A 23,970-nucleotide genomic window follows, 5' to 3' on the forward strand; every position below is an offset into this window, starting at 1 on the left:
CATGTGTTACGCGGTGCGTCTTCAGTCCTTTGAGATGAAAGTCAGGTTTACAAGTGTGATAAAAATATTCGACACGGTGATTCAGGAATGACCGGTCAGTGAGTCGGCGAAATAATTGAAAAATAAAAGATTTTGACGTATTTTCAACAAACTGCTGATATTTTTTTTTCAGTCGGCTAGTTTCATAGCGGGTCGGTCGGGTTACGGCAAACAGACATATTCTTTTGCTCAGCCTTAGCAATTTCCTTTTATTCTGTTTCCAAGGGAGCAGTGTGCCAATTTCCCATTGAGCATATCTGATATGTTTTCTTGAAATTGTGCTTTGAAAAGGGAAGATTCAAATGCACATTGTCAGGTATTGCCTTTCACAACCATCAACAGTCCTCTTACAACCACGAAGGGATTCGAACCCTCAGTCTTCTGATCCGAAGTCAGACGCCTTATCCATTAGGCCACGTGGTCCTGGTTTCGTCTGAACAGGCACATTGGAATGCAGCATGCCAATATTTTTCCATGCCCTCTTCACCTTCTTCCGGAAGCTCGTCCGACTTCGGGAGAAACTAAGTTCTACACAAGACTAAAAAGCCATTTTCAGGCCGCCCAGGGAATCGGTGCAGATTTGCATGATGAACATTGGATATTTAAAAAAAACTGGGCGGGACGGAATTTTGTCAATATGTTGGAATATTTTGTCACATCAGGGCTTTAAAACATTGCTTCTCTTGGCACTGTAGCTTAGTTGGTCAAAGTGCCTGTCTCGTAAACAGGAGATTCTGGGTTCAAATCCCAGCAGTGCCTTTTTACAGTAGGTTCTTTGGTACGAATTTGTAAACAACAAGAAGGCTAAGCTAATTTCGAAGGACTCTGATCCTTAATCCTTTTCATCCAAGTTCATTAGACCAGAAGCTCAATATTTGCTCTTCTGTTGTTGTTTTTTTTGTGGAGCAGGCTCCCTTAACGATAGCCTACTGACATTCCATTCATTTTATGCTGGAATTTTTTTTTCAAATTTTGTTCTAAAAGTCAATAACATTAGCGCTGTAGCTTAGTTGGTCAAAGTGCCTGTCTTGTAAACAGGAGATCCTGGGTTCAAATCCCAGCAGTGCCTTTTGATATTGTGTTCTTTGGTATGAAAATGCAAACAATGCATCTTAGCTAACCACTAAGGAATCCCACGCTTAAATCTTTTAATCCAAGTCCATTAGAGCAGCTACTTGATTTTAGCTTAGTTGGTCAAAGTGTCTGTCTTGTAAACGTTTTACATTGTGTTCTTTGGTACAAATTTGCAAAGAATAGGAAGGCTTAGCCAACAACGAAGGAATCAGTCCCCTACATCTTTTGATCCAAGTTCATGAGGCAACAAGCTCAAATTGAGCCTTTTGTGTTTAGTTTTTTATTGAGCAGGCTCCCTCAAATAGCTCACTGGCTTTAACGCTGTTTTTTCCGCAAAATTTTGCTTGTTAATGTGTCAACATTGGCGCTGTGGCTTAGTTGGTCAAAGTGCCTCTCTAGTAAACAGGAGATCCTGGGTTCAAAACCCAGCAGTGCCTTTACACATTGTGCTCTTTCCTATGAAAAAGGAAGCTACAACATTTCTTGGCAAACCACGGAGGAATCCGACACCTACATATTTATTTCAAGTCTATTGAAGGCACATATCCTACATTAGGCTACCCCAAATAAATTGTCTGTTTGCTGTAACCCGAGTCAACATTTTTCATCTGGGTTGGACGGTAGGCAAATTCTTGTTTTTTTTACGTTGAAGGCAAAAAAAAAGATCCCAATTTTGTCATTTTTTGAGTCGGAGTGACCACCAGGGGACAGGCTTCAACAGTCAATGACGAAAAACGTCTCTATCAACCCGATCGGGAGACTAAATCTCACGATTTTAAGATATTTCAATCGACCTTTTGTACGCCGCTATCCTTTATTTTGGTAGCTAAGGCGAGCGGGGGGAACATGCGGCATCCCAGAATGCATTTGCGTAAGTCAAATTTCACACCCTGACAGAGCGTGACATTACTATGGACATGTCAGTGGCGCCGACAAGGCCAAATCAACTCGTAAATGGCAATGAGAAGACTCCTACGCGCGCTCTATTTTGTTACAGACACATGTGGAGGACTGAAAAGGAAGATCCACATGTGTTACGCGGTTCGTCTTCAGTCCTTTGAGATGAAAGTCAGGTTTACAAGTGTGATAAAAATATTCGACACGGTGATTCAGGAATGACCGGTCAGTGAGTCGGCGAAATAATTGAAAAATAAAAGATTTTGACGTATTTTCAACAAACTGCTGATATTTTTTTTTCAGTCGGCTAGTTTCATAGCGGGTCGGTCGGGTTACGGCAAACAGACATATTCTTTTGCTCAGCCTTAGCAATTTCCTTTTATTCTGTTTCCAAGGGAGCAGTGTGCCAATTTCCCATTGAGCATTTCTGATATGTTTTCTTGAAATTGTGCTTTGAAAAGGGAAGATTCAAATGCACATTGTCAGGTATTGCCTTTCACAACCATCAACAGTCCTCTTACAACCACGAAGGGATTCGAACCCTCAGTCTTCTGATCCGAAGTCAGACGCCTTATCCATTAGGCCACGTGGTCCTGGTTTCGTCTGAACAGGCACATTGGAATGCAGCATGCCAATATTTTTCCATGCCCTCTTCACCTTCTTCCGGAAGCCCGTCCGACTTCGGGAGAAACTAAGTTCTACACAAGACTAAAAAGCCATTTTCAGGCCGCCCAGGGAATCGGTGCAGATTTGCATGATGAACATTGGATATTTAAAAAAAACTGGGCGGGACGGAATTTTGTCAATATGGTGGAATATTTTGTCACATCAGGGCTTTAAAACATTGCTTCTCTTGGCACTGTAGCTTAGTTGGTCAAAGTGCCTGTCTCGTAAACAGGAGATTCTGGGTTCAAATCCCAGCAGTGCCTTTTTACAGTAGGTTCTTTATTACGAATTTGTAAACAACAAGAAGGCTAAGCTAATTTCGAAGGACTCTGATCCTTAATCCTTTTCATCCAAGTTCATTAGACCAGAAGCTCAATATTTGCTCTTCTGTTGTTGTTTTTTTTGTGGAGCAGGCTCCCTTAACGATAGCCTACTGACATTCCATTCATTTTATGCTGGAATTTTTTTTTCAAATTTTGTTCCAAATTCAATAACATTAGCGCTGTAGCTTAGTTGGTCAAAGTGCCTGTCTTGTAAACAGGAGATCCTGGGTTCAAATCCCAGCAGTGCCTTTTGATATTGTGTTCTTTGGTATGAAAATGCAAACAATGCATCTTAGCTAACCACTAAGGAATCCCACGCTTAAATCTTTTAATCCAAGTCCATTAGAGCAGCTACTTGATTTTAGCTTAGTTGGTCAAAGTGTCTGTCTTGTAAACGTTTTACATTGTGTTCTTTGGTACAAATTTGCAAAGAATAGGAAGGCTTAGCCAACAACGAAGGAATCAGTCCCCTACATCTTTTGATCCAAGTTCATGAGGCAACAAGCTCAAATTGAGCCTTTTGTGTTTAGTTTTTTATTGAGCAGGCTCCCTCAAATAGCTCACTGGCTTTAACGCTGTTTTTTCCGCAAGATTTTGCTTGTTAATGTGTCAACATTGGCGCTGAGGCTTAGTTGGTCAAAGTGCCTGTCTAGTAAACAGGAGATCCTGGGTTCAAAACCCAGCAGTGCCTTTACACATTGTGCTCTTTCCTATGAAAAAGGAAGCTACAACATTTCTTGGCAAACCACGGAGGAATCCGACACCTACATATTTATTTCAAGTCTATTGAAGGCACATATCCTACATTAGGCTACCCCAAATAAATTGTCTGTTTGCTGTAACCCGAGTCAACATTTTTCATCTGGGTCGGACGGTAGGCGAATTCTCGGTTTTTTTACGTTGAAGGCAAAAAAAAAGATCCCAATTTTGTCATTTTTTGAGTCGGAGTGACCACCAGGGGTCAGGCTTCAACAGTCAATGACGAAAAACGTCTCTATCAACCCGATCGGGAGACTAAATCTCACGATTTTAAGATATTTCAATCGACCTTTTGTACGCCGCTATCCTTTATTTTGGTAGCTAAGGCGAGCGGGGGGAACATGCGGCATCCCAGAATGCATTTGCGTAAGTCAAATTGGACATGTCAGTGGCGCCGACAAGGCCAAATCAACTCGTAAATGGCAATGAGAAGACTCCTACGCGCGCTCTATTTTGTTACAGACACATGTGGAGGACTGAAAAGGAAGATCCACATGTGTTACGCGGTGCGTCTTCAGTCCTTTGAGATGAAAGTCAGGTTTACAAGTGTGATAAAAATATTCGACACGGTGATTCAGGAATGACCGGTCAGTGAGTCGGCGAAATAATTGAAAAATAAAAGATTTTGACGTATTTTCAACAAACTGCTGATATTTTTTTTTTCAGTGGGCTAGTTTCATAGCGGGTCGGTCGGGTTACGGCAAACAGACATATTCTTTTGCTCAGCCTTAGCAATTTCCTTTTATTCTGTTTCCAAGGAGCAGTGTGCCAATTTCCCATTGAGCATATCTGATATGTTTTCTTGAAATTGTGCTTTGAAAAGGGAAGATTCTAATGCACATTGTCAGGTATTGCCTTTCACAACCTTCAACAGTCCTCTTACAACCACGAAGGGATTTGAACCCTCAGTCTTCTGATCCGAAGTCAGACGCCTTATCCATAAGGCCACGTGGTCCTGGTTTCTTCTGAACAGGCACATTGGAATGCAGCATGCCAATATTTTTCCATGCCCTCTTCACCTTCTTCCGGAAGCCCGTCCGACTTCGGGAGAAACTAAGTTCTACACAAGACTAAAAAGCCATTTTCAGGCCGCCCAGGGAATCGGTGCAGATTTGCATGATGAACATTGGATATTTAAAAAAAACTGGGCGGGACAAATTTGGTCAATATGGTGGAATATTTTGTCACATCAGGAATTTAAAACATTGCTTCTCTTGGCACTGTAGCTTAGTTGGTCAAAGTGCCTGTCTCGTAAACAGGAGATTCTGGGTTCAAATCCCAGCAGTGCCTTTTTACAGTAGGTTCTTTGGTACGAATTTGTAAACAACAAGAAGGCTAAGCTAATTTCGAAGGACTCTGATCCTTAATCCTTTTCATCCAAGTTCATTAGACCACAAGCTCAATATTTGCTCTTCTGTTGTTGATTTTTTTGTGGAGCAGGCTCCCTTAACAATACCCTACTGACATTCCATTCATTTTATGCTGGAATTTTTTTTTCAAATTTTGTTCTAAAAGTCAATAACATTGGCGCTGTAGCTTAGTTGGTCAAAGTGCCTGTCTTGTAAACAGGAGATCCTGGGTTCAAATCCCAGCAGTGCCTTTTGATATTCTGTTCTTTGGTATGAAAATGCAAACAATGCATCTTAGCTAACCACTATGGAATCCCACGCTTAAATCTTTTAATCCAAGTCCATTAGAGCAGCTACTTGATTTTAGCTTAGTTGGTCAAAGTGTCTGTCTTGTAAACGTTTTACATTGTGTTCTTTGGTACAAATTTGCAAAGAATAGGAAGGCTTAGCCAACAACAAAGGAATCAGTCCCCTACATCTTTTGATCCAAGTTCATGAGGCAACAAGCTCAAATTGAGCCTTTTGTGTTTAGTTTTTTATTGAGCAGGCTCCCTCAAATAGCTCACTGGCTTTAACGCTGTTTTTTCCGCAAGATTTTGCTTGTTAATGTGTCAACATTGGCGCTGTGGCTTAGTTGGTCAAAGTGCCTGTCTAGTAAACAGGAGATCCTGGGTTCAAATCCCAGCAGTGCCTTTACACATTGTGCTCTTTCCTATGAAAAAGGAAGCTACAACATTTCTTGGCAAACCACGGAGGAATCCGACACCTACATATTTATTTCAAGTCTATTGAAGGCACATATCCTACATTAGGCTACCCCAAATAAATTGTCTGTTTGCTGTAACCCGAGTCAACATTTTTCATCTGGGTCGGACGGTAGGCAAATTCTCGTTTTTTTTACGTTGAAGGCAAAAAAAAAGATCCCAATTTTGTCATTTTTTGAGTCGGAGTGACCACCAGGGGTCAGGCTTCAACAGTCAATGACGAAAAACGTCTCTATCAACCCGATCGGGAGACTAAATCTCACGATTTTAAGATATTTCAATCGACCTTTTGTACGCCGCTATCCTTTATTTTGGTAGCTAAGGCGAGCGGGGGGAACATGCGGCATCCCAGAATGCATTTGCGTAAGTCAAATTGGACATGTCAGTGGCGCCGACAAGGCCAAATCAACTCGTAAATGGCAATGAGAAGACTCCTACGCGCGCTCTATTTTGTTACAGACACATGTGGAGGACTGAAAAGGAAGATCCACATGTGTTACGCGGTGCGTCTTCAGTCCTTTGAGATGAAAGTCAGGTTTACAAGTGTGATAAAAATATTCGACACGGTGATTCAGGAATGACCGGTCAGTGAGTCGGCGAAATAATTGAAAAAAAAAAGATTTTGACGTGTTTTCAACAAACTGCTGATATTTTTTTTTTCAGTGGGCTAGTTTCATAGCGGGTCGGTCGGGTTACGGCAAACAGACATATTCTTTTGCTCAGCCTTAGCAATTTCCTTTTATTCTGTTTCCAAGGAGCAGTGTGCCAATTTCCCATTGAGCATATCTGATATGTTTTCTTGAAATTGTGCTTTGAAAAGTGAAAATTCTAATGCACATTGTCAGGTATTGCCTTTCACAACCTTCAACAGTCCTCTTACAACCACGAAGGGATTTGAACCCTCAGTCTTCTGATCCGAAGTCAGACGCCTTATCCATAAGGCCACGTGGTCCTGGTTTCTTCTGAACAGGCACATTGGAATGCAGCATGCCAATATTTTTCCATGCCCTCTTCACCTTCTTCCGGAAGCCCGTCCGACTTCGGGAGAAACTAAGTTCTACACAAGACTAAAAAGCCATTTTCAGGCCGCCCAGGGAATCGGTGCAGATTTGCATGATGAACATTGGATATTTAAAAAAAACTGGGCGGGACAAATTTGGTCAATATGGTGGAATATTTTGTCACATCAGGAATTTAAAACATTGCTTCTCTTGGCACTGTAGCTTAGTTGGTCAAAGTGCCTGTCTCGTAAACAGGAGATTCTGGGTTCAAATCCCAGCAGTGCCTTTTTACAGTAGGTTCTTTGGTACGAATTTGTAAACAACAAGAAGGCTAAGCTAATTTCGAAGGACTCTGATCCTTAATCCTTTTCATCCAAGTTCATTAGACCACAAGCTCAATATTTGCTCTTCTGTTGTTGATTTTTTTGTGGAGCAGGCTCCCTTAACGATAGCCTACTGACATTCCATTCATTTTATGCTGGAATTTTTTTTTCAAATTTTGTTCTAAAAGTCAATAACATTGGCGCTGTAGCTTAGTTGGTCAAAGTGCCTGTCTTGTGAACAGGAGATCCTGGGTTCAAATCCCAGCAGTGCCTTTTGATATTGTGTTCTTTGATATGAAAATGCAAACAATGCATCTTAGCTAACCACTAAGGAATCCCACACTTAAATCTTTTAATCCAAGTCCATTAGAGCAGCTACTTGATTTTAGCTTAGTTGGTCAAAGTGTCTGTCTTGTAAACGTTTTACATTGTGTTCTTTGGTACAAATTTGCAAAGAATAGGAAGGCTTAGCCAACAACGAAGGAATCAGTCCCCTACATCTTTTGATCCAAGTTCATGAGGCAACAAGCTCAAATTTAGCCTTTTGTGTTTAGTTTTTTATTGAGCAGGCTCCCTCAAATAGCTCACTGGCTTTAACGCTGTTTTTTCCGCAAGATTTTGCTTGTTAATGTGTCAACATTGGCGCTGTGGCTTAGTTGGTCAAAGTGCCTGTCTAGTAAACAGGAGATCCTGGGTTCAAATCCCAGCAGTGCCTTTACACATTGTGCTCTTTCCTATGAAAAAGGAAGCTACAACATTTCTTGGCAAACCACGGAGGAATCCGACACCTACATATTTATTTCAAGTCTATTGAAGGCACATATCCTACATTAGGCTACCCCAAATAAATTGTCTGTTTGCTGTAACCCGAGTCAACATTTTTCATCTGGGTCGGACGGTAGGCAAATTCTCGTTTTTTTTACGTTGAAGGCAAAAAAAAAGATCCCAATTTTGTCATTTTTTGAGTCGGAGTGACCACCAGGGGTCAGGCTTCAACAGTCAATGACGAAAAACGTCTCTATCAACCCGATCGGGAGACTAAATCTCACGATTTTAAGATATTTCAATCGACCTTTTGTACGCCGCTATCCTTTATTTTGGTAGCTAAGGCGAGCGGGGGGAACATGCGGCATCCCAGAATGCATTTGCGTAAGTCAAATTGGACATGTCAGTGGCGCCGACAAGGCCAAATCAACTCGTAAATGGCAATGAGAAGACTCCTACGCGCGCTCTATTTTGTTACAGACACATGTGGAGGACTGAAAAGGAAGATCCACATGTGTTACGCGGTGCGTCTTCAGTCCTTTGAGATGAAAGTCAGGTTTACAAGTGTGATAAAAATATTCGACACGGTGATTCAGGAATGACCGGTCAGTGAGTCGGCGAAATAATTGAAAAAAAAAAGATTTTGACGTGTTTTCAACAAACTGCTGATATATTTTTTTCAGTCGGCTAGTTTCATAGCGGGTCGGTCGGGTTACGGCAAACAGACATATTCTTTTGCTCAGCCTTAGCAATTTCCTTTTATTCTGTTTCCAAGGAGCAGTGTGCCAATTTCCCATTGAGCATATCTGATATGTTTTCTTGAAATTGTGCTTTGAAAAGGGAAGATTCAAATGCACATTGTCAGGTATTGCCTTTCACAACCATCATCAGTCCTCTTACAACCACGAAGGGATTCGAACCCTCAGTCTTCTGATCCGAAGTCAGACGCCTTATCCATTAGGCCACGTGGTCCTGGTTTCGTCTGAACAGGCACATTGGAATGCAGTATGCCAATATTTTTCCATGCCCTCTTCACCTTCTTCCGGAAGCCCGTCCGACTTCGGGAGAAACTAAGTTATACACAAGACTAAAAAGCCATTTTCAGGCCGCCCAGGGAATCGGTGCAGATTTGCATGATGAACATTGGATATTTAAAAAAAACTGGGCGGGACGGAATTTTGTCAATATGGTGGAATATTTTGTCACATCAGGCTTTAAAACATTGCTTCTCTTGGCACTGTAGCTTAGTTGGTCAAAGTGCCTGTCCCGTAAACGGGAGATTCTGGGTTCAAATCCCAGCAGTGCCTTTTTACAGTAGGTTCTTTGGTACGAGTTTGTAAACAACAAGAAGGCTAAGCTAATTTCGAAGGACTCTGATCCTTAATCCTTTTCATCCAAGTTCATTAGACCAGAAGCTCAATATTTGCTCTTCTGTTGTTGTTTTTTTTTGTGGAGCAGGCTCCCTTAAAGATAGCCTACTGACATTCCATTCATTTTATGCTGGAATTTTTTTTTCAAATTTTGTTCTAAAAGTCAATAACATTGGCGCTGTAGCTTAGATGGTCAAAGTGCCTGTCTTGTAATCCCAGCAGTGCCTTTTGATATTGTGTTCTTTGGTATGAAAATGCAAACAATGCATCTTAGCTAACCACTAAGGAATCCCACGCTTAAATCTTTTAATCCAAGTCCATTAGAGCAGCTACTTGATTTTAGCTTAGTTGGTCAAAGTGTCTGTCTTGTAAACGTTTTACATTGTGTTCTTTGGTACAAATTTGCAAAGAATAGGAAGGCTTAGCCAACAACGAAGGAATCAGTCCCCTACATCTTTTGATCCAAGTTCATGAGGCAACAAGCTCAAATTGAGCCTTTTGTGTTTAGTTTTTTATTGAGCAGGCTCCCTCAAATAGCTCACTGGCTTTAACGCTGTTTTTTCCGCAAAATTTTGCTTGTTAATGTGTCAACATTGGCACTGTGGCTTAGTTGGTCAAAGTGCCTGTCTAGTAAACAGGAGATCCTGGGTTCAAATCCCTCAAATAGCTCACTGGCTTTAACGCTGTTTTTTCCGCAAGATTTTGATTGTTAATGTGTCAACATTGGCGCTGTGGCTTAGTTGGTCAAAGTGCCTGTCTAGTAAACAGGAGATCCTGGGTTCAAATCCCAGCAGTGCCTTTACATTGTGCTCTTTCCTATGAAAAAGGAAGCTACAACATTTCTTGGCAAACCACGGAGGAATCCGACACCTACATATTTATTTCAAGTCTATTGAAGGCACATATCCTACATTAGGCTACCCCAAATAAATTGTCTGTTTGCTGTAACCCGAGTCAACATTTTTCATCTGGGTCGGACGGTAGGCAAATTCTCGTTTTTTTTACGTTGAAGGCAAAAAAAAAGATCCCAATTTTGTCATTTTTTGAGTCGGAGTGACCACCAGGGGTCAGGCTTCAACAGTCAATGACGAAAAACGTCTCTATCAACCCGATCGGGAGACTAAATCTCACGATTTTAAGATATTTCAATCGACCTTTTGTACGCCGCTATCCTTTATTTTGGTAGCTAAGGCGAGCGGGGGGAACATGCGGCATCCCAGAATGCATTTGCGTAAGTCAAATTGGACATGTCAGTGGCGCCGACAAGGCCAAATCAACTCGTAAATGGCAATGAGAAGACTCCTACGCGCGCTCTATTTTGTTACAGACACATGTGGAGGACTGAAAAGGAAGATCCACATGTGTTAAGCGGTGCGTCTTCAGTCCTTTGAGATGAAAGTCAGGTTTACAAGTGTGATAAAAATATTCGACACGGTGATTCAGGAATGACCGGTCAGTGAGTCGGCGAAATAATTGAAAAATAAAAGATTTTGACGTATTTTCAACAAACTGCTGATATTTTTTTTTTCAGTGGGCTAGTTTCATAGCGGGTCGGTCGGGTTACGGCAAACAGACATATTCTTTTGCTCAGCCTTAGCAATTTCCTTTTATTCTGTTTCCAAGGAGCAGTGTGCCAATTTCCCATTGAGCATATCTGATATGTTTTCGTGAAATTGTGCTTTGAAAAGGGAAGATTCAAATGCACATTGTCAGGTATTGCCTTTCACAACCTTCAACAGTCCTCTTACAACCACGAAGGGATTTGAACCCTCAGTCTTCTGATCCGAAGTCAGACGCCTTATCCATAAGGCCACGTGGTCCTGGTTTCTTCTGAACAGGCACATTGGAATGCAGCATGCCAATATTTTTCCATGCCCTCTTCACCTTCTTCCGGAAGCCCGTCCGACTTCGGGAGAAACTAAGTTCTACACAAGACTAAAAAGCCATTTTCAGGCCGCCCAGGGAATCGGTGCAGATTTGCATGATGAACATTGGATATTTAAAAAAAACTGGGCGGGACAAATTTGGTCAATATGGTGGAATATTTTGTCACATCAGGAATTTAAAACATTGCTTCTCTTGGCACTGTAGCTTAGTTGGTCAAAGTGCCTGTCTCGTAAACAGGAGATTCTGGGTTCAAATCCCAGCAGTGCCTTTTTACAGTAGGTTCTTTGGTACGAATTTGTAAACAACAAGAAGGCTAAGCTAATTTCGAAGGACTCTGATCCTTAATCCTTTTCATCCAAGTTCATTAGACCACAAGCTCAATATTTGCTCTTCTGTTGTTGATTTTTTTGTGGAGCAGGCTCCCTTAACAATACCCTACTGACATTCCATTCATTTTATGCTGGAATTTTTTTTTCAAATTTTGTTCTAAAAGTCAATAACATTGGCGCTGTAGCTTAGTTGGTCAAAGTGCCTGTCTTGTAAACAGGAGATCCTGGGTTCAAATCCCAGCAGTGCCTTTTGATATTCTGTTCTTTGGTATGAAAATGCAAACAATGCATCTTAGCTAACCACTATGGAATCCCACGCTTAAATCTTTTAATCCAAGTCCATTAGAGCAGCTACTTGATTTTAGCTTAGTTGGTCAAAGTGTCTGTCTTGTAAACGTTTTACATTGTGTTCTTTGGTACAAATTTGCAAAGAATAGGAAGGCTTAGCCAACAACAAAGGAATCAGTCCCCTACATCTTTTGATCCAAGTTCATGAGGCAACAAGCTCAAATTGAGCCTTTTGTGTTTAGTTTTTTATTGAGCAGGCTCCCTCAAATAGCTCACTGGCTTTAACGCTGTTTTTTCCGCAAGATTTTGCTTGTTAATGTGTCAACATTGGCGCTGTGGCTTAGTTGGTCAAAGTGCCTGTCTAGTAAACAGGAGATCCTGGGTTCAAATCCCAGCAGTGCCTTTACACATTGTGCTCTTTCCTATGAAAAAGGAAGCTACAACATTTCTTGGCAAACCACGGAGGAATCCGACACCTACATATTTATTTCAAGTCTATTGAAGGCACATATCCTACATTAGGCTACCCCAAATAAATTGTCTGTTTGCTGTAACCCGAGTCAACATTTTTCATCTGGGTCGGACGGTAGGCAAATTCTCGTTTTTTTTACGTTGAAGGCAAAAAAAAAGATCCCAATTTTGTCATTTTTTGAGTCGGAGTGACCACCAGGGGTCAGGCTTCAACAGTCAATGACGAAAAACGTCTCTATCAACCCGATCGGGAGACTAAATCTCACGATTTTAAGATATTTCAATCGACCTTTTGTACGCCGCTATCCTTTATTTTGGTAGCTAAGGCGAGCGGGGGGAACATGCGGCATCCCAGAATGCATTTGCGTAAGTCAAATTGGACATGTCAGTGGCGCCGACAAGGCCAAATCAACTCGTAAATGGCAATGAGAAGACTCCTACGCGCGCTCTATTTTGTTACAGACACATGTGGAGGACTGAAAAGGAAGATCCACATGTGTTACGCGGTGCGTCTTCAGTCCTTTGAGATGAAAGTCAGGTTTACAAGTGTGATAAAAATATTCGACACGGTGATTCAGGAATGACCGGTCAGTGAGTCGGCGAAATAATTGAAAAAAAAAAGATTTTGACGTGTTTTCAACAAACTGCTGATATTTTTTTTTTCAGTGGGCTAGTTTCATAGCGGGTCGGTCGGGTTACGGCAAACAGACATATTCTTTTGCTCAGCCTTAGCAATTTCCTTTTATTCTGTTTCCAAGGAGCAGTGTGCCAATTTCCCATTGAGCATATCTGATATGTTTTCTTGAAATTGTGCTTTGAAAAGTGAAAATTCTAATGCACATTGTCAGGTATTGCCTTTCACAACCTTCAACAGTCCTCTTACAACCACGAAGGGATTTGAACCCTCAGTCTTCTGATCCGAAGTCAGACGCCTTATCCATAAGGCCACGTGGTCCTGGTTTCTTCTGAACAGGCACATTGGAATGCAGCATGCCAATATTTTTCCATGCCCTCTTCACCTTCTTCCGGAAGCCCGTCCGACTTCGGGAGAAACTAAGTTCTACACAAGACTAAAAAGCCATTTTCAGGCCGCCCAGGGAATCGGTGCAGATTTGCATGATGAACATTGGATATTTAAAAAAAACTGGGCGGGACAAATTTGGTCAATATGGTGGAATATTTTGTCACATCAGGAATTTAAAACATTGCTTCTCTTGGCACTGTAGCTTAGTTGGTCAAAGTGCCTGTCTCGTAAACAGGAGATTCTGGGTTCAAATCCCAGCAGTGCCTTTTTACAGTAGGTTCTTTGGTACGAATTTGTAAACAACAAGAAGGCTAAGCTAATTTCGAAGGACTCTGATCCTTAATCCTTTTCATCCAAGTTCATTAGACCACAAGCTCAATATTTGCTCTTCTGTTGTTGATTTTTTTGTGGAGCAGGCTCCCTTAACGATAGCCTACTGACATTCCATTCATTTTATGCTGGAATTTTTTTTTCAAATTTTGTTCTAAAAGTCAATAACATTGGCGCTGTAGCTTAGTTGGTCAAAGTGCCTGTCTTGTGAACAGGAGATCCTGGGTTCAAATCCCAGCAGTGCCTTTTGATATTGTGTTCTTTGATATGAAAATGCAAACAATGCATCTTAGCTAACCACTAAGGAATCCCACACTTAAATCTTTTAATCCAAGTCCATTAGAGCAGCTACTTGATTTTAGCTTAGTTGGTCAAAGTGTCTGTCTTGTAAACGTTTTACATTGTGTTCTTTGGTACAAATTTGCAAAGAATAGGAAGGCTTAGCCAACAACGAAGGAATCAGTCCCCTACATCTTTTGATCCAAGTTCATGAGGCAACAAGCTCAAATTTAGCCTTTTGTGTTTAGTTTTTTATTGAGCAGGCTCCCTCAAATAGCTCACTGGCTTTAACGCTGTTTTTTCCGCAAGATTTTGCTTGTTAATGTGTCAACATTGGCGCTGTGGCTTAGTTGGTCAAAGTGCCTGTCTAGTAAACAGGAGATCCTGGGTTCAAATCCCAGCAGTGCCTTTACACATTGTGCTCTTTCCTATGAAAAAGGAAGCTACAACATTTCTTGGCAAACCACGGAGGAATCCGACACCTACATATTTATTTCAAGTCTATTGAAGGCACATATCCTACATTAGGCTACCCCAAATAAATTGTCTGTTTGCTGTAACCCGAGTCAACATTTTTCATCTGGGTCGGACGGTAGGCAAATTCTCGTTTTTTTTACGTTGAAGGCAAAAAAAAAGATCCCAATTTTGTCATTTTTTGAGTCGGAGTGACCACCAGGGGTCAGGCTTCAACAGTCAATGACGAAAAACGTCTCTATCAACCCGATCGGGAGACTAAATCTCACGATTTTAAGATATTTCAATCGACCTTTTGTACGCCGCTATCCTTTATTTTGGTAGCTAAGGCGAGCGGGGGGAACATGCGGCATCCCAGAATGCATTTGCGTAAGTCAAATTGGACATGTCAGTGGCGCCGACAAGGCCAAATCAACTCGTAAATGGCAATGAGAAGACTCCTACGCGCGCTCTATTTTGTTACAGACACATGTGGAGGACTGAAAAGGAAGATCCACATGTGTTACGCGGTGCGTCTTCAGTCCTTTGAGATGAAAGTCAGGTTTACAAGTGTGATAAAAATATTCGACACGGTGATTCAGGAATGACCGGTCAGTGAGTCGGCGAAATAATTGAAAAAAAAAAGATTTTGACGTGTTTTCAACAAACTGCTGATATATTTTTTTCAGTCGGCTAGTTTCATAGCGGGTCGGTCGGGTTACGGCAAACAGACATATTCTTTTGCTCAGCCTTAGCAATTTCCTTTTATTCTGTTTCCAAGGAGCAGTGTGCCAATTTCCCATTGAGCATATCTGATATGTTTTCTTGAAATTGTGCTTTGAAAAGGGAAGATTCAAATGCACATTGTCAGGTATTGCCTTTCACAACCATCATCAGTCCTCTTACAACCACGAAGGGATTCGAACCCTCAGTCTTCTGATCCGAAGTCAGACGCCTTATCCATTAGGCCACGTGGTCCTGGTTTCGTCTGAACAGGCACATTGGAATGCAGTATGCCAATATTTTTCCATGCCCTCTTCACCTTCTTCCGGAAGCCCGTCCGACTTCGGGAGAAACTAAGTTATACACAAGACTAAAAAGCCATTTTCAGGCCGCCCAGGGAATCGGTGCAGATTTGCATGATGAACATTGGATATTTAAAAAAAACTGGGCGGGACGGAATTTTGTCAATATGGTGGAATATTTTGTCACATCAGGCTTTAAAACATTGCTTCTCTTGGCACTGTAGCTTAGTTGGTCAAAGTGCCTGTCCCGTAAACGGGAGATTCTGGGTTCAAATCCCAGCAGTGCCTTTTTACAGTAGGTTCTTTGGTACGAGTTTGTAAACAACAAGAAGGCTAAGCTAATTTCGAAGGACTCTGATCCTTAATCCTTTTCATCCAAGTTCATTAGACCAGAAGCTCAATATTTGCTCTTCTGTTGTTGTTTTTTTTTGTGGAGCAGGCTCCCTTAAAGATAGCCTACTGACATTCCATTCATTTTATGCTGGAATTTTTTTTTCAAATTTTGTTCTAAAAGTCAATAACATTGGCGCTGTAGCTTAGATGGTCAAAGTGCCTGTCTTGTAATCCCAGCAGTGCCTTTTGATATTGTGTTCTTTGGTATGAAAATGCAAACAATGCATCTTAGCTAACCACTAAGGAATCCCACGCTTAAATCTTTTAATCCAAGTCCATTAGAGCAGCTACTTGATTTTAGCTTAGTTGGTCAAAGTGTCTGTCTTGTAAACGTTTTACATTGTGTTCTTTGGTACAAATTTGCAAAGAATAGGAAGGCTTAGCCAACAACGAAGGAATCAGTCCCCTACATCTTTTGATCCAAGTTCATGAGGCAACAAGCTCAAATTGAGCCTTTTGTGTTTAGTTTTTTATTGAGCAGGCTCCCTCAAATAGCTCACTGGCTTTAACGCTGTTTTTTCCGCAAAATTTTGCTTGTTAATGTGTCAACGTTGGCGCTGTGGCTTAGTTGGTCAAAGTGCCTGTCTAGTAAACAGGAGATCCTGGGTTCAAATCCCAGCAGTGCCTTTTCACATTGTGCTCTTTCCTATGAAAAAGGAAGCTACAACATTTCTTGGCAAACCACGGAGGAATCCGACACCTACATATTTATTTCAAGTCTTTTGAAGGCACATATCCTACATTAGGCTACCCCAAATAAATTGTCTGTTTGCTGTAACCCGAGTCAACATTTTTCATCTGGGTCGGACGGTAGGCAAATTCTTGTTTTTTTTACGTTGAAGGCAAAAAAAAAGATCCCAATTTTGTCATTTTTTGAGTCGGAGTGACCACCAGGGGTCAGGCTTCAACAGTCAATGACGAAAAACGTCTCTATCAACCCGATCGGGAGACTAAATCTCACGATTTTAAGATATTTCAATCGACCTTTTGTACGCCGCTATCCTTTATTTTGGTAGCTAAGGCGAGCGGGGGGAACATGCGGCATCCCAGAATGCATTTGCGTAAGTCAAATTTCACACCCTGACAGAGCGTGACATTACTATGGACATGTCAGTGGCGTCGACAAGGCCAAATCAACTCGTAAATGGCAATGAGAAGACTCCTACGCGCGCTCTATTTTGTTACAGACACATGTGGAGGACTGAAAAGGAAGATCCACATGTGTTACGCGGTGCGTCTTCAGTCCTTTGAGATGAAAGTCAGGTTTACAAGTGTGATAAAAATATTCGACACGGTGATTCAGGAATGACCGGTCAGTGAGTCGGCGAAATAATTGAAAAATAAAAGATTTTGACGTATTTTCAACGAACTGCTGATATTTTTTTTTCCAGTGGGCTAGTTTCATAGCGGGTCGGTCGGGTTACGGCAAACAGACATATTCTTTTGCTCAGCCTTAGCAATTTCCTTTTATTCTGTTTCCAAGGAGCAGTGTGCCAATTTCCCATTGAGCATATCTGATATGTTTTCTTGAAATTGTGCTTTGAAAAGGGAAGATTTTAATGCACATTGTCAGGTATTGCCTTTCACAACCATCAACAGTCCTCTTACAACCACGAAGGGATTCGAACCCTCAGTCTTCTGATCCGAAGTCAGACGCCTTATCCATTAGGCCACGTGGTCCTGGTTTCATCTGAACAGGCACATTGGAATGCAGCATGCCAATATTTTTCCATGCTCTCTTCACCTTCTTCCGGAAGCCCGTCCGACTTCGGGAGAAACTAAGTTCTACACAGGACTAAAAAGCCATTTTCAGGCCGCCCAGGGAATCGGTGCAGATTTGCATGATGAACATTGGATATTTAAAAAAAACTGGGCGGGACGGAATTTTGTCAATATGGTGGAATATTTTGTCACATCAGGGCTTTAAAACATTGCCTCTCTTGGCACTGTAGCTTAGTTGGTCAAAGTGCCTGTCTCGTAAACAGGAGATTCTGGGTTCAAATCCCAGCAGTGCCTTTTTACAGTAGGTTCTTTGGTACGAATTTGTAAACAACAAGAAGGCTAAGCTAATTTCGAAGGACTCTGATCCTTAATCCTTTTCATCCAAGTTCATTAGACCACAAGCTCAATATTTGCTCTTCTGTTTTTTTCTTTTTTTGTGGAGCAGGCTCCCTTAACGATAGCCTACTGACATTCCATTCATTTTATGCTGGACTTTTTTTTTCAAATTTTGTTCTAAAAGTCAATAACATTGGCGCTGTAGCTTAGTTGGTCAAAGTGCCTGTTTGTAATCCCAGCAGTGCCTTTTGATATTGTGTTCTTTGGTATGAAAATGCAAACAATGCATCTTAGCTAACCACTAAGGAATCCCACGCTTAAATCGTTTAATCCAAGTCCATTAGAGCAGCTACTTGATTTTAGCTTAGTTGGTCAAAGTGTCTGTCTTGTAAACGTTTTACATTGTGTTCTTTGGTACAAATTTGCAAAGAATAGGAAGGCTTAGCCAACAACGAAGGAATCAGTCCCCTACATCTTTTGATCCAAGTTCATGAGGCAACAAGCTCAAATTGAGCCTTTTGTGTTTAGTTTTTTATTGAGCAGGCTCCCTCAAATAGCTCACTGGCTTTAACGCTGTTTTTTCCGCAAAATTTTGCTTGTTAATGTGTCAACATTGGCGCTGTGGCTTAGTTGGTCAAAGTGCCTGTCTAGTAAACAGGAGATCCTGGGTTCAAATCCCAGCAGTGCCTTTACACATTGTGCTCTTTCCTATGAAAAAGGAAGCTACAACATTTCTTGGCAAACCACGGAGGAATCCGACACCTACATATTTATTTCAAGTCTATTGAAGGCACATATCCTACATTAGGCTACCCCAAATAAATTGTCTGTTTGCTGTAACCCGAGTCAACATTTTTCATCTGGGTCGGACGGTAGGCAAATTCTCGTTTTTTTTACGTTGAAGGCAAAAAAAAAGATCCCAATTTTGTCATTTTTTGAGTCGGAGTGACCACCAGGGGTCAGGCTTCAACAGTCAATGACGAAAAACGTCTCTATCAACCCGATCGGGAGACTAAATCTCACGATTTTAAGATATTTCAATCGACCTTTTGTACGCCGCTATCCTTTATTTTGGTAGCTAAGGCGAGCGGGGGGAACATGCGGCATCCCAGAATGCATTTGCGTAAGTCAAATTGGACATGTCAGTGGCGTCGACAAGGCCAAATCAACTCGTAAATGGCAATGAGAAGACTCCTACGCGCGCTCTATTTTGTTACAGACACATGTGGAGGACTGAAAAGGAAGATCCACATGTGTTACGCGGTGCGTCTTCAGTCCTTTGAGATGAAAGTCAGGTTTACAAGTGTGATAAAAATATTCGACACGGTGATTCAGGAATGACCGGTCAGTGAGTCGGCGAAATAATTGAAAAATAAAAGATTTTGACGTATTTTCAACGAACTGCTGATATTTTTTTTTCCAGTGGGCTAGTTTCATAGCGGGTCGGTCGGGTTACGGCAAACAGACATATTCTTTTGCTCAGCCTTAGCAATTTCCTTTTATTCTGTTTCCAAGGAGCAGTGTGCCAATTTCCCATTGAGCATATCTGATATGTTTTCTTGAAATTGTGCTTTGAAAAGGGAAGATTTTAATGCACATTGTCAGGTATTGCCTTTCACAACCATCAACAGTCCTCTTATAACCACGAAGGGATTCGAACCCTCAGTCTTCTGATCCGAAGTCAGACGCCTTATCCATTAGGCCACGTGGTCCTGGTTTCATCTGAACAGGCACATTGGAATGCAGCATGCCAATATTTTTCCATGCTCTCTTCACCTTCTTCCGGAAGCCCGTCCGACTTCGGGAGAAACTAAGTTCTACACAAGACTAAAAAGCCATTTTCAGGCCGCCCAGGGAATCGGTGCAGATTTGCATGATGAACATTGGATATTTAAAAAAAACTGGGCGGGACGGAATTTTGTCAATATGGTGGAATATTTTGTCACATCAGGGCTTTAAAACATTGCTTCTCTTGGCACTGTAGCTTAGTTGGTCAAAGTGCCTGTCTCGTAAACAGGAGATTCTGGGTTCAAATCCCAGCAGTGCCTTTTTACAGTAGGTTCTTTGGTACGAATTTGTAAACAACAAGAAGGCTAAGCTAATTTCGAAGGACTCTGATCCTTAATCCTTTTCATCCAAGTTCATTAGACCACAAGCTCAATATTTGCTCTTCTGTTTTTTTCTTTTTTTGTGGAGCAGGCTCCCTTAACGATAGCCTACTGACATTCCATTCATTTTATGCTGGACTTTTTTTTCAAATTTTGTTCTAAAAGTCAATAACATTGGCGCTGTAGCTTATTTGGTCAAAGTGCCTGTCTTGTAATCCCAGCAGTGCCTTTTGATATTGTGTTCTTTGGTATGAAAATGCAAACAATGCACCTTAGCTAACCACTAAGGAATCCCACGCTTAAATCGTTTAATCCAAGTCCATTAGAGCAGCTACTTGATTTTAGCTTAGTTGGTCAAAGTGTCTGTCTTGTAAACGTTTTACATTGTGTTCTTTGGTACAAATTTGCAAAGAATAGGAAGGCTTAGCCAACAACGAAGGAATCAGTCCCCTACATCTTTTGATCCAAGTTCATGAGGCAACAAGCTCAAATTGAGCCTTTTGTGTTTAGTTTTTTATTGAGCAGGCTCCCTCAAATAGCTCACTGGCTTTAACGCTGTTTTTTCCGCAAAATTTTGCTTGTTAATGTGTCAACATTGGCGCTGTGGCTTAGTTGGTCAAAGTGCCTGTCTAGTAAACAGGAGATCCTGGGTTCAAATCCCAGCAGTGCCTTTACACATTGTGCTCTTTCCTATGAAAAAGGAAGCTACAACATTTCTTGGCAAACCACGGAGGAATCCGACACCTACATATTTATTTCAAGTCTATTGAAGGCACATATCCTACATTAGGCTACCCCAAATAAATTGTCTGTTTGCTGTAACCCGAGTCAACATTTTTCATCTGGGTCGGACGGTAGGCAAATTCTCGTTTTTTTTACGTTGAAGGCAAAAAAAAAGATCCCAATTTTGTCATTTTTTGAGTCGGAGTGACCACCAGGGGTCAGGCTTCAACAGTCAATGACGAAAAACGTCTCTATCAACCCGATCGGGAGACTAAATCTCACGATTTTAAGATATTTCAATCGACCTTTTGTACGCCGCTATCCTTTATTTTGGTAGCTAAGGCGAGCGGGGGGAACATGCGGCATCCCAGAATGCATTTGCGTAAGTCAAATTGGACATGTCAGTGGCGTCGACAAGGCCAAATCAACTCGTAAATGGCAATGAGAAGACTCCTACGCGCGCTCTATTTTGTTACAGACACATGTGGAGGACTGAAAAGGAAGATCCACATGTGTTACGCGGTGCGTCTTCAGTCCTTTGAGATGAAAGTCAGGTTTACAAGTGTGATAAAAATATTCGACACGGTGATTCAGGAATGACCGGTCAGTGAGTCAGCGAAATAATTGAAAAATAAAAGACTTTGACGTATTTTCAACGAACTGCTGATATTTTTTTTTCCAGTGGGCTAGTTTCATAGCGGGTCGGTCGGGTTACGGCAAACAGACATATTCTTTTGCTCAGCCTTAGCAATTTCCTTTTATTCTGTTTCCAAGGAGCAGTGTGCCAATTTCCCATTGAGCATATCTGATATGTTTTCTTGAAATTGTGCTTTGAAAAGGGAAGATTCAAATGCACATTGCCTTTCACAACCATCAACAGTCCTCTTACAACCACGAAGGGATTCGAACCCTCAGTCTTCTGATTCGAAGTCAGACGCCTTATCCATTAGGCCACGTGGTCCTGGTTTCGGCTGAACAGGCACATTGGAATGCAGCATGCCAATATTTTTCCATGCCCTCTTCACCTTCTTCCGGAAGCCCGTCCGACTTCGGGAGAAACTAAGTTCTACACAAGACTAAAAAGCCATTTTCAGGCCGCCCAGGGAATCGGTGCAGATTTGCATGATGAACATTGGATATTTAAAAAAAACTGGGCGGGACGGAATTTTGTCAATATGGTGGAATATTTTGTCACATCAGGGCTTTAAAACGTTGCTTCTCTTGGCACTGTAGCTTAGTTGGTCAAAGTGCCTGTCTCGTAAACAGGAGATTCTGGGTTCAAATCCCAGCAGTGCCTTTTTACAGTAGGTTCTTTGGTACGAATTTGTAAACAACAAGAAGGCTAAGCTAATTTCGAAGGACTCTGATCCTTAATCCTTTTCATCCAAGTTCATTAGACCACAAGCTCAATATTTGCTCTTCTGTTTTTTTCTTTTTTTGTGGAGCAGGCTCCCTTAACGATAGCCTACTGACATTCCATTCATTTTATGCTGGACTTTTTTTTTCAAATTTTGTTCTAAAAGTCAATAACATTGGCGCTGTAGCTTAGTTGGTCAAAGTGCCTGTCTTGTAATCCCAGCAGTGCCTTTTGATATTGTGTTCTTTGGTATGAAAATGCAAACAATGCATCTTAGCTAACCACTAAGGAATCCCACGCTTAAATCGTTTAATCCAAGTCCATTAGAGCAGCTACTTGATTTTAGCTTAGTTGGTCAAAGTGTCTGTCTTGTAAACGTTTTACATTGTGTTCTTTGGTACAAATTTGCAAAGAATAGGAAGGCTTAGCCAACAACGAAGGAATCAGTCCCCTACATCTTTTGATCCAAGTTCATGAGGCAACAAGCTCAAATTGAGCCTTTTGTGTTTAGTTTTTTATTGAGCAGGCTCCCTCAAATAGCTCACTGGCTTTAACGCTGTTTTTTCCGCAAAATTTTGCTTGTTAATGTGTCAACATTGGCGCTGTGGCTTAGTTGGTCAAAGTGCCTGTCTAGTAAACAGGAGATCCTGGGTTCAAATCCCAGCAGTGCCTTTACACATTGTGCTCTTTCCTATGAAAAAGGAAGCTACAACATTTCTTGGCAAACCACGGAGGAATCCGACACCTACATATTTATTTCAAGTCTATTGAAGGCACATATCCTACATTAGGCTACCCCAAATAAATTGTCTGTTTGCTGTAACCCGAGTCAACATTTTTCATCTGGGTCGGACGGTAGGCAAATTCTCGTTTTTTTTACGTTGAAGGCAAAAAAAAAGATCCCAATTTTGTCATTTTTTGAGTCGGAGTGACCACCAGGGGTCAGGCTTCAACAGTCAATGACGAAAAACGTCTCTATCAACCCGATCGGGAGACTAAATCTCACGATTTTAAGATATTTCAATCGACCTTTTGTACGCCGCTATCCTTTATTTTGGTAGCTAAGGCGAGCGGGGGGAACATGCGGCATCCCAGAATGCATTTGCGTAAGTCAAATTGGACATGTCAGTGGCGTCGACAAGGCCAAATCAACTCGTAAATGGCAATGAGAAGACTCCTACGCGCGCTCTATTTTGTTACAGACACATGTGGAGGACTGAAAAGGAAGATCCACATGTGTTACGCGGTGCGTCTTCAGTCCTTTGAGATGAAAGTCAGGTTTACAAGTGTGATAAAAATATTCGACACGGTGATTCAGGAATGACCGGTCAGTGAGTCGGCGAAATAATTGAAAAATAAAAGATTTTGACGTATTTTCAACGAACTGCTGATATTTTTTTTTCCAGTGGGCTAGTTTCATAGCGGGTCGGTCGGGTTACGGCAAACAGACATATTCTTTTGCTCAGCCTTAGCAATTTCCTTTTATTCTGTTTCCAAGGAGCAGTGTGCCAATTTCCCATTGAGCATATCTGATATGTTTTCTTGAAATTGTGCTTTGAAAAGTGAAAATTCTAATGCACATTGTCAGGTATTGCCTTTCACAACCTTCAACAGTCCTCTTACAACCACGAAGGGATTTTGAACCTTCAGTCTTCTGATCCGAAGTCAGACGCCTTATCCATAAGGCCACGTGGTCCTGGTTTCTTCTGAACAGGCACATTGGAATGCCAATATTTTTCCATGCCCTCTTCACCTTCTTCCGGAAGCCCGTCCGACTTCGGGAGAAACTAAGTTCTACACAAGACTAAAAAGCCATTTTCAGGCCGCCCAGGGAATCGGTGCAGATTTGCATGATGAACATTGGATATTTAAAAAAAACTGGGCGGGACGGAATTTTGTCAATATGGTGGAATAT

The 23,970-nt window shown here is 41.5% G+C and overlaps 39 non-coding genes across 39 annotated transcripts; 28 read left to right on the forward strand and 11 right to left on the reverse strand.

Moving 5' to 3' along the window:
- Nucleotides 1-389: 389 nt before the first annotated feature.
- Nucleotides 390-462, reverse strand: trnar-ucg (transfer RNA arginine (anticodon UCG)). The gene has a single exon. It is a non-coding gene; the product is annotated as a tRNA-Arg (tRNA).
- A 262-nt stretch (nucleotides 463-724) lies between these two features.
- trnat-cgu (transfer RNA threonine (anticodon CGU)) lies at nucleotides 725-798 on the forward strand. Its single transcript has one exon. It is a non-coding gene; the product is annotated as a tRNA-Thr (tRNA).
- Nucleotides 799-1,034: 236 nt separating this feature from the next.
- trnat-ugu (transfer RNA threonine (anticodon UGU)) lies at nucleotides 1,035-1,108 on the forward strand. The gene has a single exon. It is a non-coding gene; the product is annotated as a tRNA-Thr (tRNA).
- A 368-nt stretch (nucleotides 1,109-1,476) lies between these two features.
- trnat-agu (transfer RNA threonine (anticodon AGU)) lies at nucleotides 1,477-1,550 on the forward strand. The gene has a single exon. It is a non-coding gene; the product is annotated as a tRNA-Thr (tRNA).
- A 980-nt stretch (nucleotides 1,551-2,530) lies between these two features.
- Nucleotides 2,531-2,603, reverse strand: trnar-ucg (transfer RNA arginine (anticodon UCG)). Its single transcript has one exon. It is a non-coding gene; the product is annotated as a tRNA-Arg (tRNA).
- Nucleotides 2,604-2,865: 262 nt separating this feature from the next.
- trnat-cgu (transfer RNA threonine (anticodon CGU)) lies at nucleotides 2,866-2,939 on the forward strand. The gene has a single exon. It is a non-coding gene; the product is annotated as a tRNA-Thr (tRNA).
- A 235-nt stretch (nucleotides 2,940-3,174) lies between these two features.
- Nucleotides 3,175-3,248, forward strand: trnat-ugu (transfer RNA threonine (anticodon UGU)). The gene has a single exon. It is a non-coding gene; the product is annotated as a tRNA-Thr (tRNA).
- A 368-nt stretch (nucleotides 3,249-3,616) lies between these two features.
- Nucleotides 3,617-3,690, forward strand: trnat-agu (transfer RNA threonine (anticodon AGU)). Its single transcript has one exon. It is a non-coding gene; the product is annotated as a tRNA-Thr (tRNA).
- A 950-nt stretch (nucleotides 3,691-4,640) lies between these two features.
- trnar-ucg (transfer RNA arginine (anticodon UCG)) lies at nucleotides 4,641-4,713 on the reverse strand. Its single transcript has one exon. It is a non-coding gene; the product is annotated as a tRNA-Arg (tRNA).
- Nucleotides 4,714-4,974: 261 nt separating this feature from the next.
- trnat-cgu (transfer RNA threonine (anticodon CGU)) lies at nucleotides 4,975-5,048 on the forward strand. Its single transcript has one exon. It is a non-coding gene; the product is annotated as a tRNA-Thr (tRNA).
- A 236-nt stretch (nucleotides 5,049-5,284) lies between these two features.
- Nucleotides 5,285-5,358, forward strand: trnat-ugu (transfer RNA threonine (anticodon UGU)). Its single transcript has one exon. It is a non-coding gene; the product is annotated as a tRNA-Thr (tRNA).
- Nucleotides 5,359-5,726: 368 nt separating this feature from the next.
- trnat-agu (transfer RNA threonine (anticodon AGU)) lies at nucleotides 5,727-5,800 on the forward strand. The gene has a single exon. It is a non-coding gene; the product is annotated as a tRNA-Thr (tRNA).
- A 950-nt stretch (nucleotides 5,801-6,750) lies between these two features.
- trnar-ucg (transfer RNA arginine (anticodon UCG)) lies at nucleotides 6,751-6,823 on the reverse strand. Its single transcript has one exon. It is a non-coding gene; the product is annotated as a tRNA-Arg (tRNA).
- Nucleotides 6,824-7,084: 261 nt separating this feature from the next.
- trnat-cgu (transfer RNA threonine (anticodon CGU)) lies at nucleotides 7,085-7,158 on the forward strand. The gene has a single exon. It is a non-coding gene; the product is annotated as a tRNA-Thr (tRNA).
- A 236-nt stretch (nucleotides 7,159-7,394) lies between these two features.
- Nucleotides 7,395-7,468, forward strand: trnat-ugu (transfer RNA threonine (anticodon UGU)). The gene has a single exon. It is a non-coding gene; the product is annotated as a tRNA-Thr (tRNA).
- A 368-nt stretch (nucleotides 7,469-7,836) lies between these two features.
- Nucleotides 7,837-7,910, forward strand: trnat-agu (transfer RNA threonine (anticodon AGU)). Its single transcript has one exon. It is a non-coding gene; the product is annotated as a tRNA-Thr (tRNA).
- Nucleotides 7,911-8,859: 949 nt separating this feature from the next.
- Nucleotides 8,860-8,932, reverse strand: trnar-ucg (transfer RNA arginine (anticodon UCG)). The gene has a single exon. It is a non-coding gene; the product is annotated as a tRNA-Arg (tRNA).
- Nucleotides 8,933-9,193: 261 nt separating this feature from the next.
- Nucleotides 9,194-9,267, forward strand: trnat-cgu (transfer RNA threonine (anticodon CGU)). Its single transcript has one exon. It is a non-coding gene; the product is annotated as a tRNA-Thr (tRNA).
- A 788-nt stretch (nucleotides 9,268-10,055) lies between these two features.
- Nucleotides 10,056-10,129, forward strand: trnat-agu (transfer RNA threonine (anticodon AGU)). The gene has a single exon. It is a non-coding gene; the product is annotated as a tRNA-Thr (tRNA).
- Nucleotides 10,130-11,077: 948 nt separating this feature from the next.
- On the reverse strand, nucleotides 11,078-11,150 carry trnar-ucg (transfer RNA arginine (anticodon UCG)). Its single transcript has one exon. It is a non-coding gene; the product is annotated as a tRNA-Arg (tRNA).
- Nucleotides 11,151-11,411: 261 nt separating this feature from the next.
- On the forward strand, nucleotides 11,412-11,485 carry trnat-cgu (transfer RNA threonine (anticodon CGU)). The gene has a single exon. It is a non-coding gene; the product is annotated as a tRNA-Thr (tRNA).
- Nucleotides 11,486-11,721: 236 nt separating this feature from the next.
- On the forward strand, nucleotides 11,722-11,795 carry trnat-ugu (transfer RNA threonine (anticodon UGU)). Its single transcript has one exon. It is a non-coding gene; the product is annotated as a tRNA-Thr (tRNA).
- Nucleotides 11,796-12,163: 368 nt separating this feature from the next.
- trnat-agu (transfer RNA threonine (anticodon AGU)) lies at nucleotides 12,164-12,237 on the forward strand. Its single transcript has one exon. It is a non-coding gene; the product is annotated as a tRNA-Thr (tRNA).
- Nucleotides 12,238-13,187: 950 nt separating this feature from the next.
- On the reverse strand, nucleotides 13,188-13,260 carry trnar-ucg (transfer RNA arginine (anticodon UCG)). Its single transcript has one exon. It is a non-coding gene; the product is annotated as a tRNA-Arg (tRNA).
- A 261-nt stretch (nucleotides 13,261-13,521) lies between these two features.
- trnat-cgu (transfer RNA threonine (anticodon CGU)) lies at nucleotides 13,522-13,595 on the forward strand. The gene has a single exon. It is a non-coding gene; the product is annotated as a tRNA-Thr (tRNA).
- Nucleotides 13,596-13,831: 236 nt separating this feature from the next.
- Nucleotides 13,832-13,905, forward strand: trnat-ugu (transfer RNA threonine (anticodon UGU)). The gene has a single exon. It is a non-coding gene; the product is annotated as a tRNA-Thr (tRNA).
- Nucleotides 13,906-14,273: 368 nt separating this feature from the next.
- On the forward strand, nucleotides 14,274-14,347 carry trnat-agu (transfer RNA threonine (anticodon AGU)). The gene has a single exon. It is a non-coding gene; the product is annotated as a tRNA-Thr (tRNA).
- Nucleotides 14,348-15,296: 949 nt separating this feature from the next.
- On the reverse strand, nucleotides 15,297-15,369 carry trnar-ucg (transfer RNA arginine (anticodon UCG)). Its single transcript has one exon. It is a non-coding gene; the product is annotated as a tRNA-Arg (tRNA).
- A 261-nt stretch (nucleotides 15,370-15,630) lies between these two features.
- On the forward strand, nucleotides 15,631-15,704 carry trnat-cgu (transfer RNA threonine (anticodon CGU)). The gene has a single exon. It is a non-coding gene; the product is annotated as a tRNA-Thr (tRNA).
- Nucleotides 15,705-16,362: 658 nt separating this feature from the next.
- Nucleotides 16,363-16,436, forward strand: trnat-agu (transfer RNA threonine (anticodon AGU)). Its single transcript has one exon. It is a non-coding gene; the product is annotated as a tRNA-Thr (tRNA).
- Nucleotides 16,437-17,416: 980 nt separating this feature from the next.
- On the reverse strand, nucleotides 17,417-17,489 carry trnar-ucg (transfer RNA arginine (anticodon UCG)). Its single transcript has one exon. It is a non-coding gene; the product is annotated as a tRNA-Arg (tRNA).
- A 262-nt stretch (nucleotides 17,490-17,751) lies between these two features.
- trnat-cgu (transfer RNA threonine (anticodon CGU)) lies at nucleotides 17,752-17,825 on the forward strand. The gene has a single exon. It is a non-coding gene; the product is annotated as a tRNA-Thr (tRNA).
- A 657-nt stretch (nucleotides 17,826-18,482) lies between these two features.
- Nucleotides 18,483-18,556, forward strand: trnat-agu (transfer RNA threonine (anticodon AGU)). The gene has a single exon. It is a non-coding gene; the product is annotated as a tRNA-Thr (tRNA).
- Nucleotides 18,557-19,506: 950 nt separating this feature from the next.
- trnar-ucg (transfer RNA arginine (anticodon UCG)) lies at nucleotides 19,507-19,579 on the reverse strand. Its single transcript has one exon. It is a non-coding gene; the product is annotated as a tRNA-Arg (tRNA).
- Nucleotides 19,580-19,841: 262 nt separating this feature from the next.
- Nucleotides 19,842-19,915, forward strand: trnat-cgu (transfer RNA threonine (anticodon CGU)). The gene has a single exon. It is a non-coding gene; the product is annotated as a tRNA-Thr (tRNA).
- A 657-nt stretch (nucleotides 19,916-20,572) lies between these two features.
- Nucleotides 20,573-20,646, forward strand: trnat-agu (transfer RNA threonine (anticodon AGU)). The gene has a single exon. It is a non-coding gene; the product is annotated as a tRNA-Thr (tRNA).
- A 940-nt stretch (nucleotides 20,647-21,586) lies between these two features.
- trnar-ucg (transfer RNA arginine (anticodon UCG)) lies at nucleotides 21,587-21,659 on the reverse strand. The gene has a single exon. It is a non-coding gene; the product is annotated as a tRNA-Arg (tRNA).
- A 262-nt stretch (nucleotides 21,660-21,921) lies between these two features.
- trnat-cgu (transfer RNA threonine (anticodon CGU)) lies at nucleotides 21,922-21,995 on the forward strand. The gene has a single exon. It is a non-coding gene; the product is annotated as a tRNA-Thr (tRNA).
- Nucleotides 21,996-22,653: 658 nt separating this feature from the next.
- Nucleotides 22,654-22,727, forward strand: trnat-agu (transfer RNA threonine (anticodon AGU)). The gene has a single exon. It is a non-coding gene; the product is annotated as a tRNA-Thr (tRNA).
- The last annotated feature ends 1,243 nt before the right edge of the window (nucleotides 22,728-23,970 follow it).

The sequence above is a fragment of the Eucyclogobius newberryi genome, unplaced genomic scaffold (genome assembly GCF_026437365.1).
Source record: "Eucyclogobius newberryi isolate DKJ021-1_F unplaced genomic scaffold, fEucNew1.0.hap1 SCAF_20, whole genome shotgun sequence".
Taxonomy (NCBI): Eukaryota; Metazoa; Chordata; class Actinopteri; order Gobiiformes; family Gobiidae; genus Eucyclogobius; species Eucyclogobius newberryi.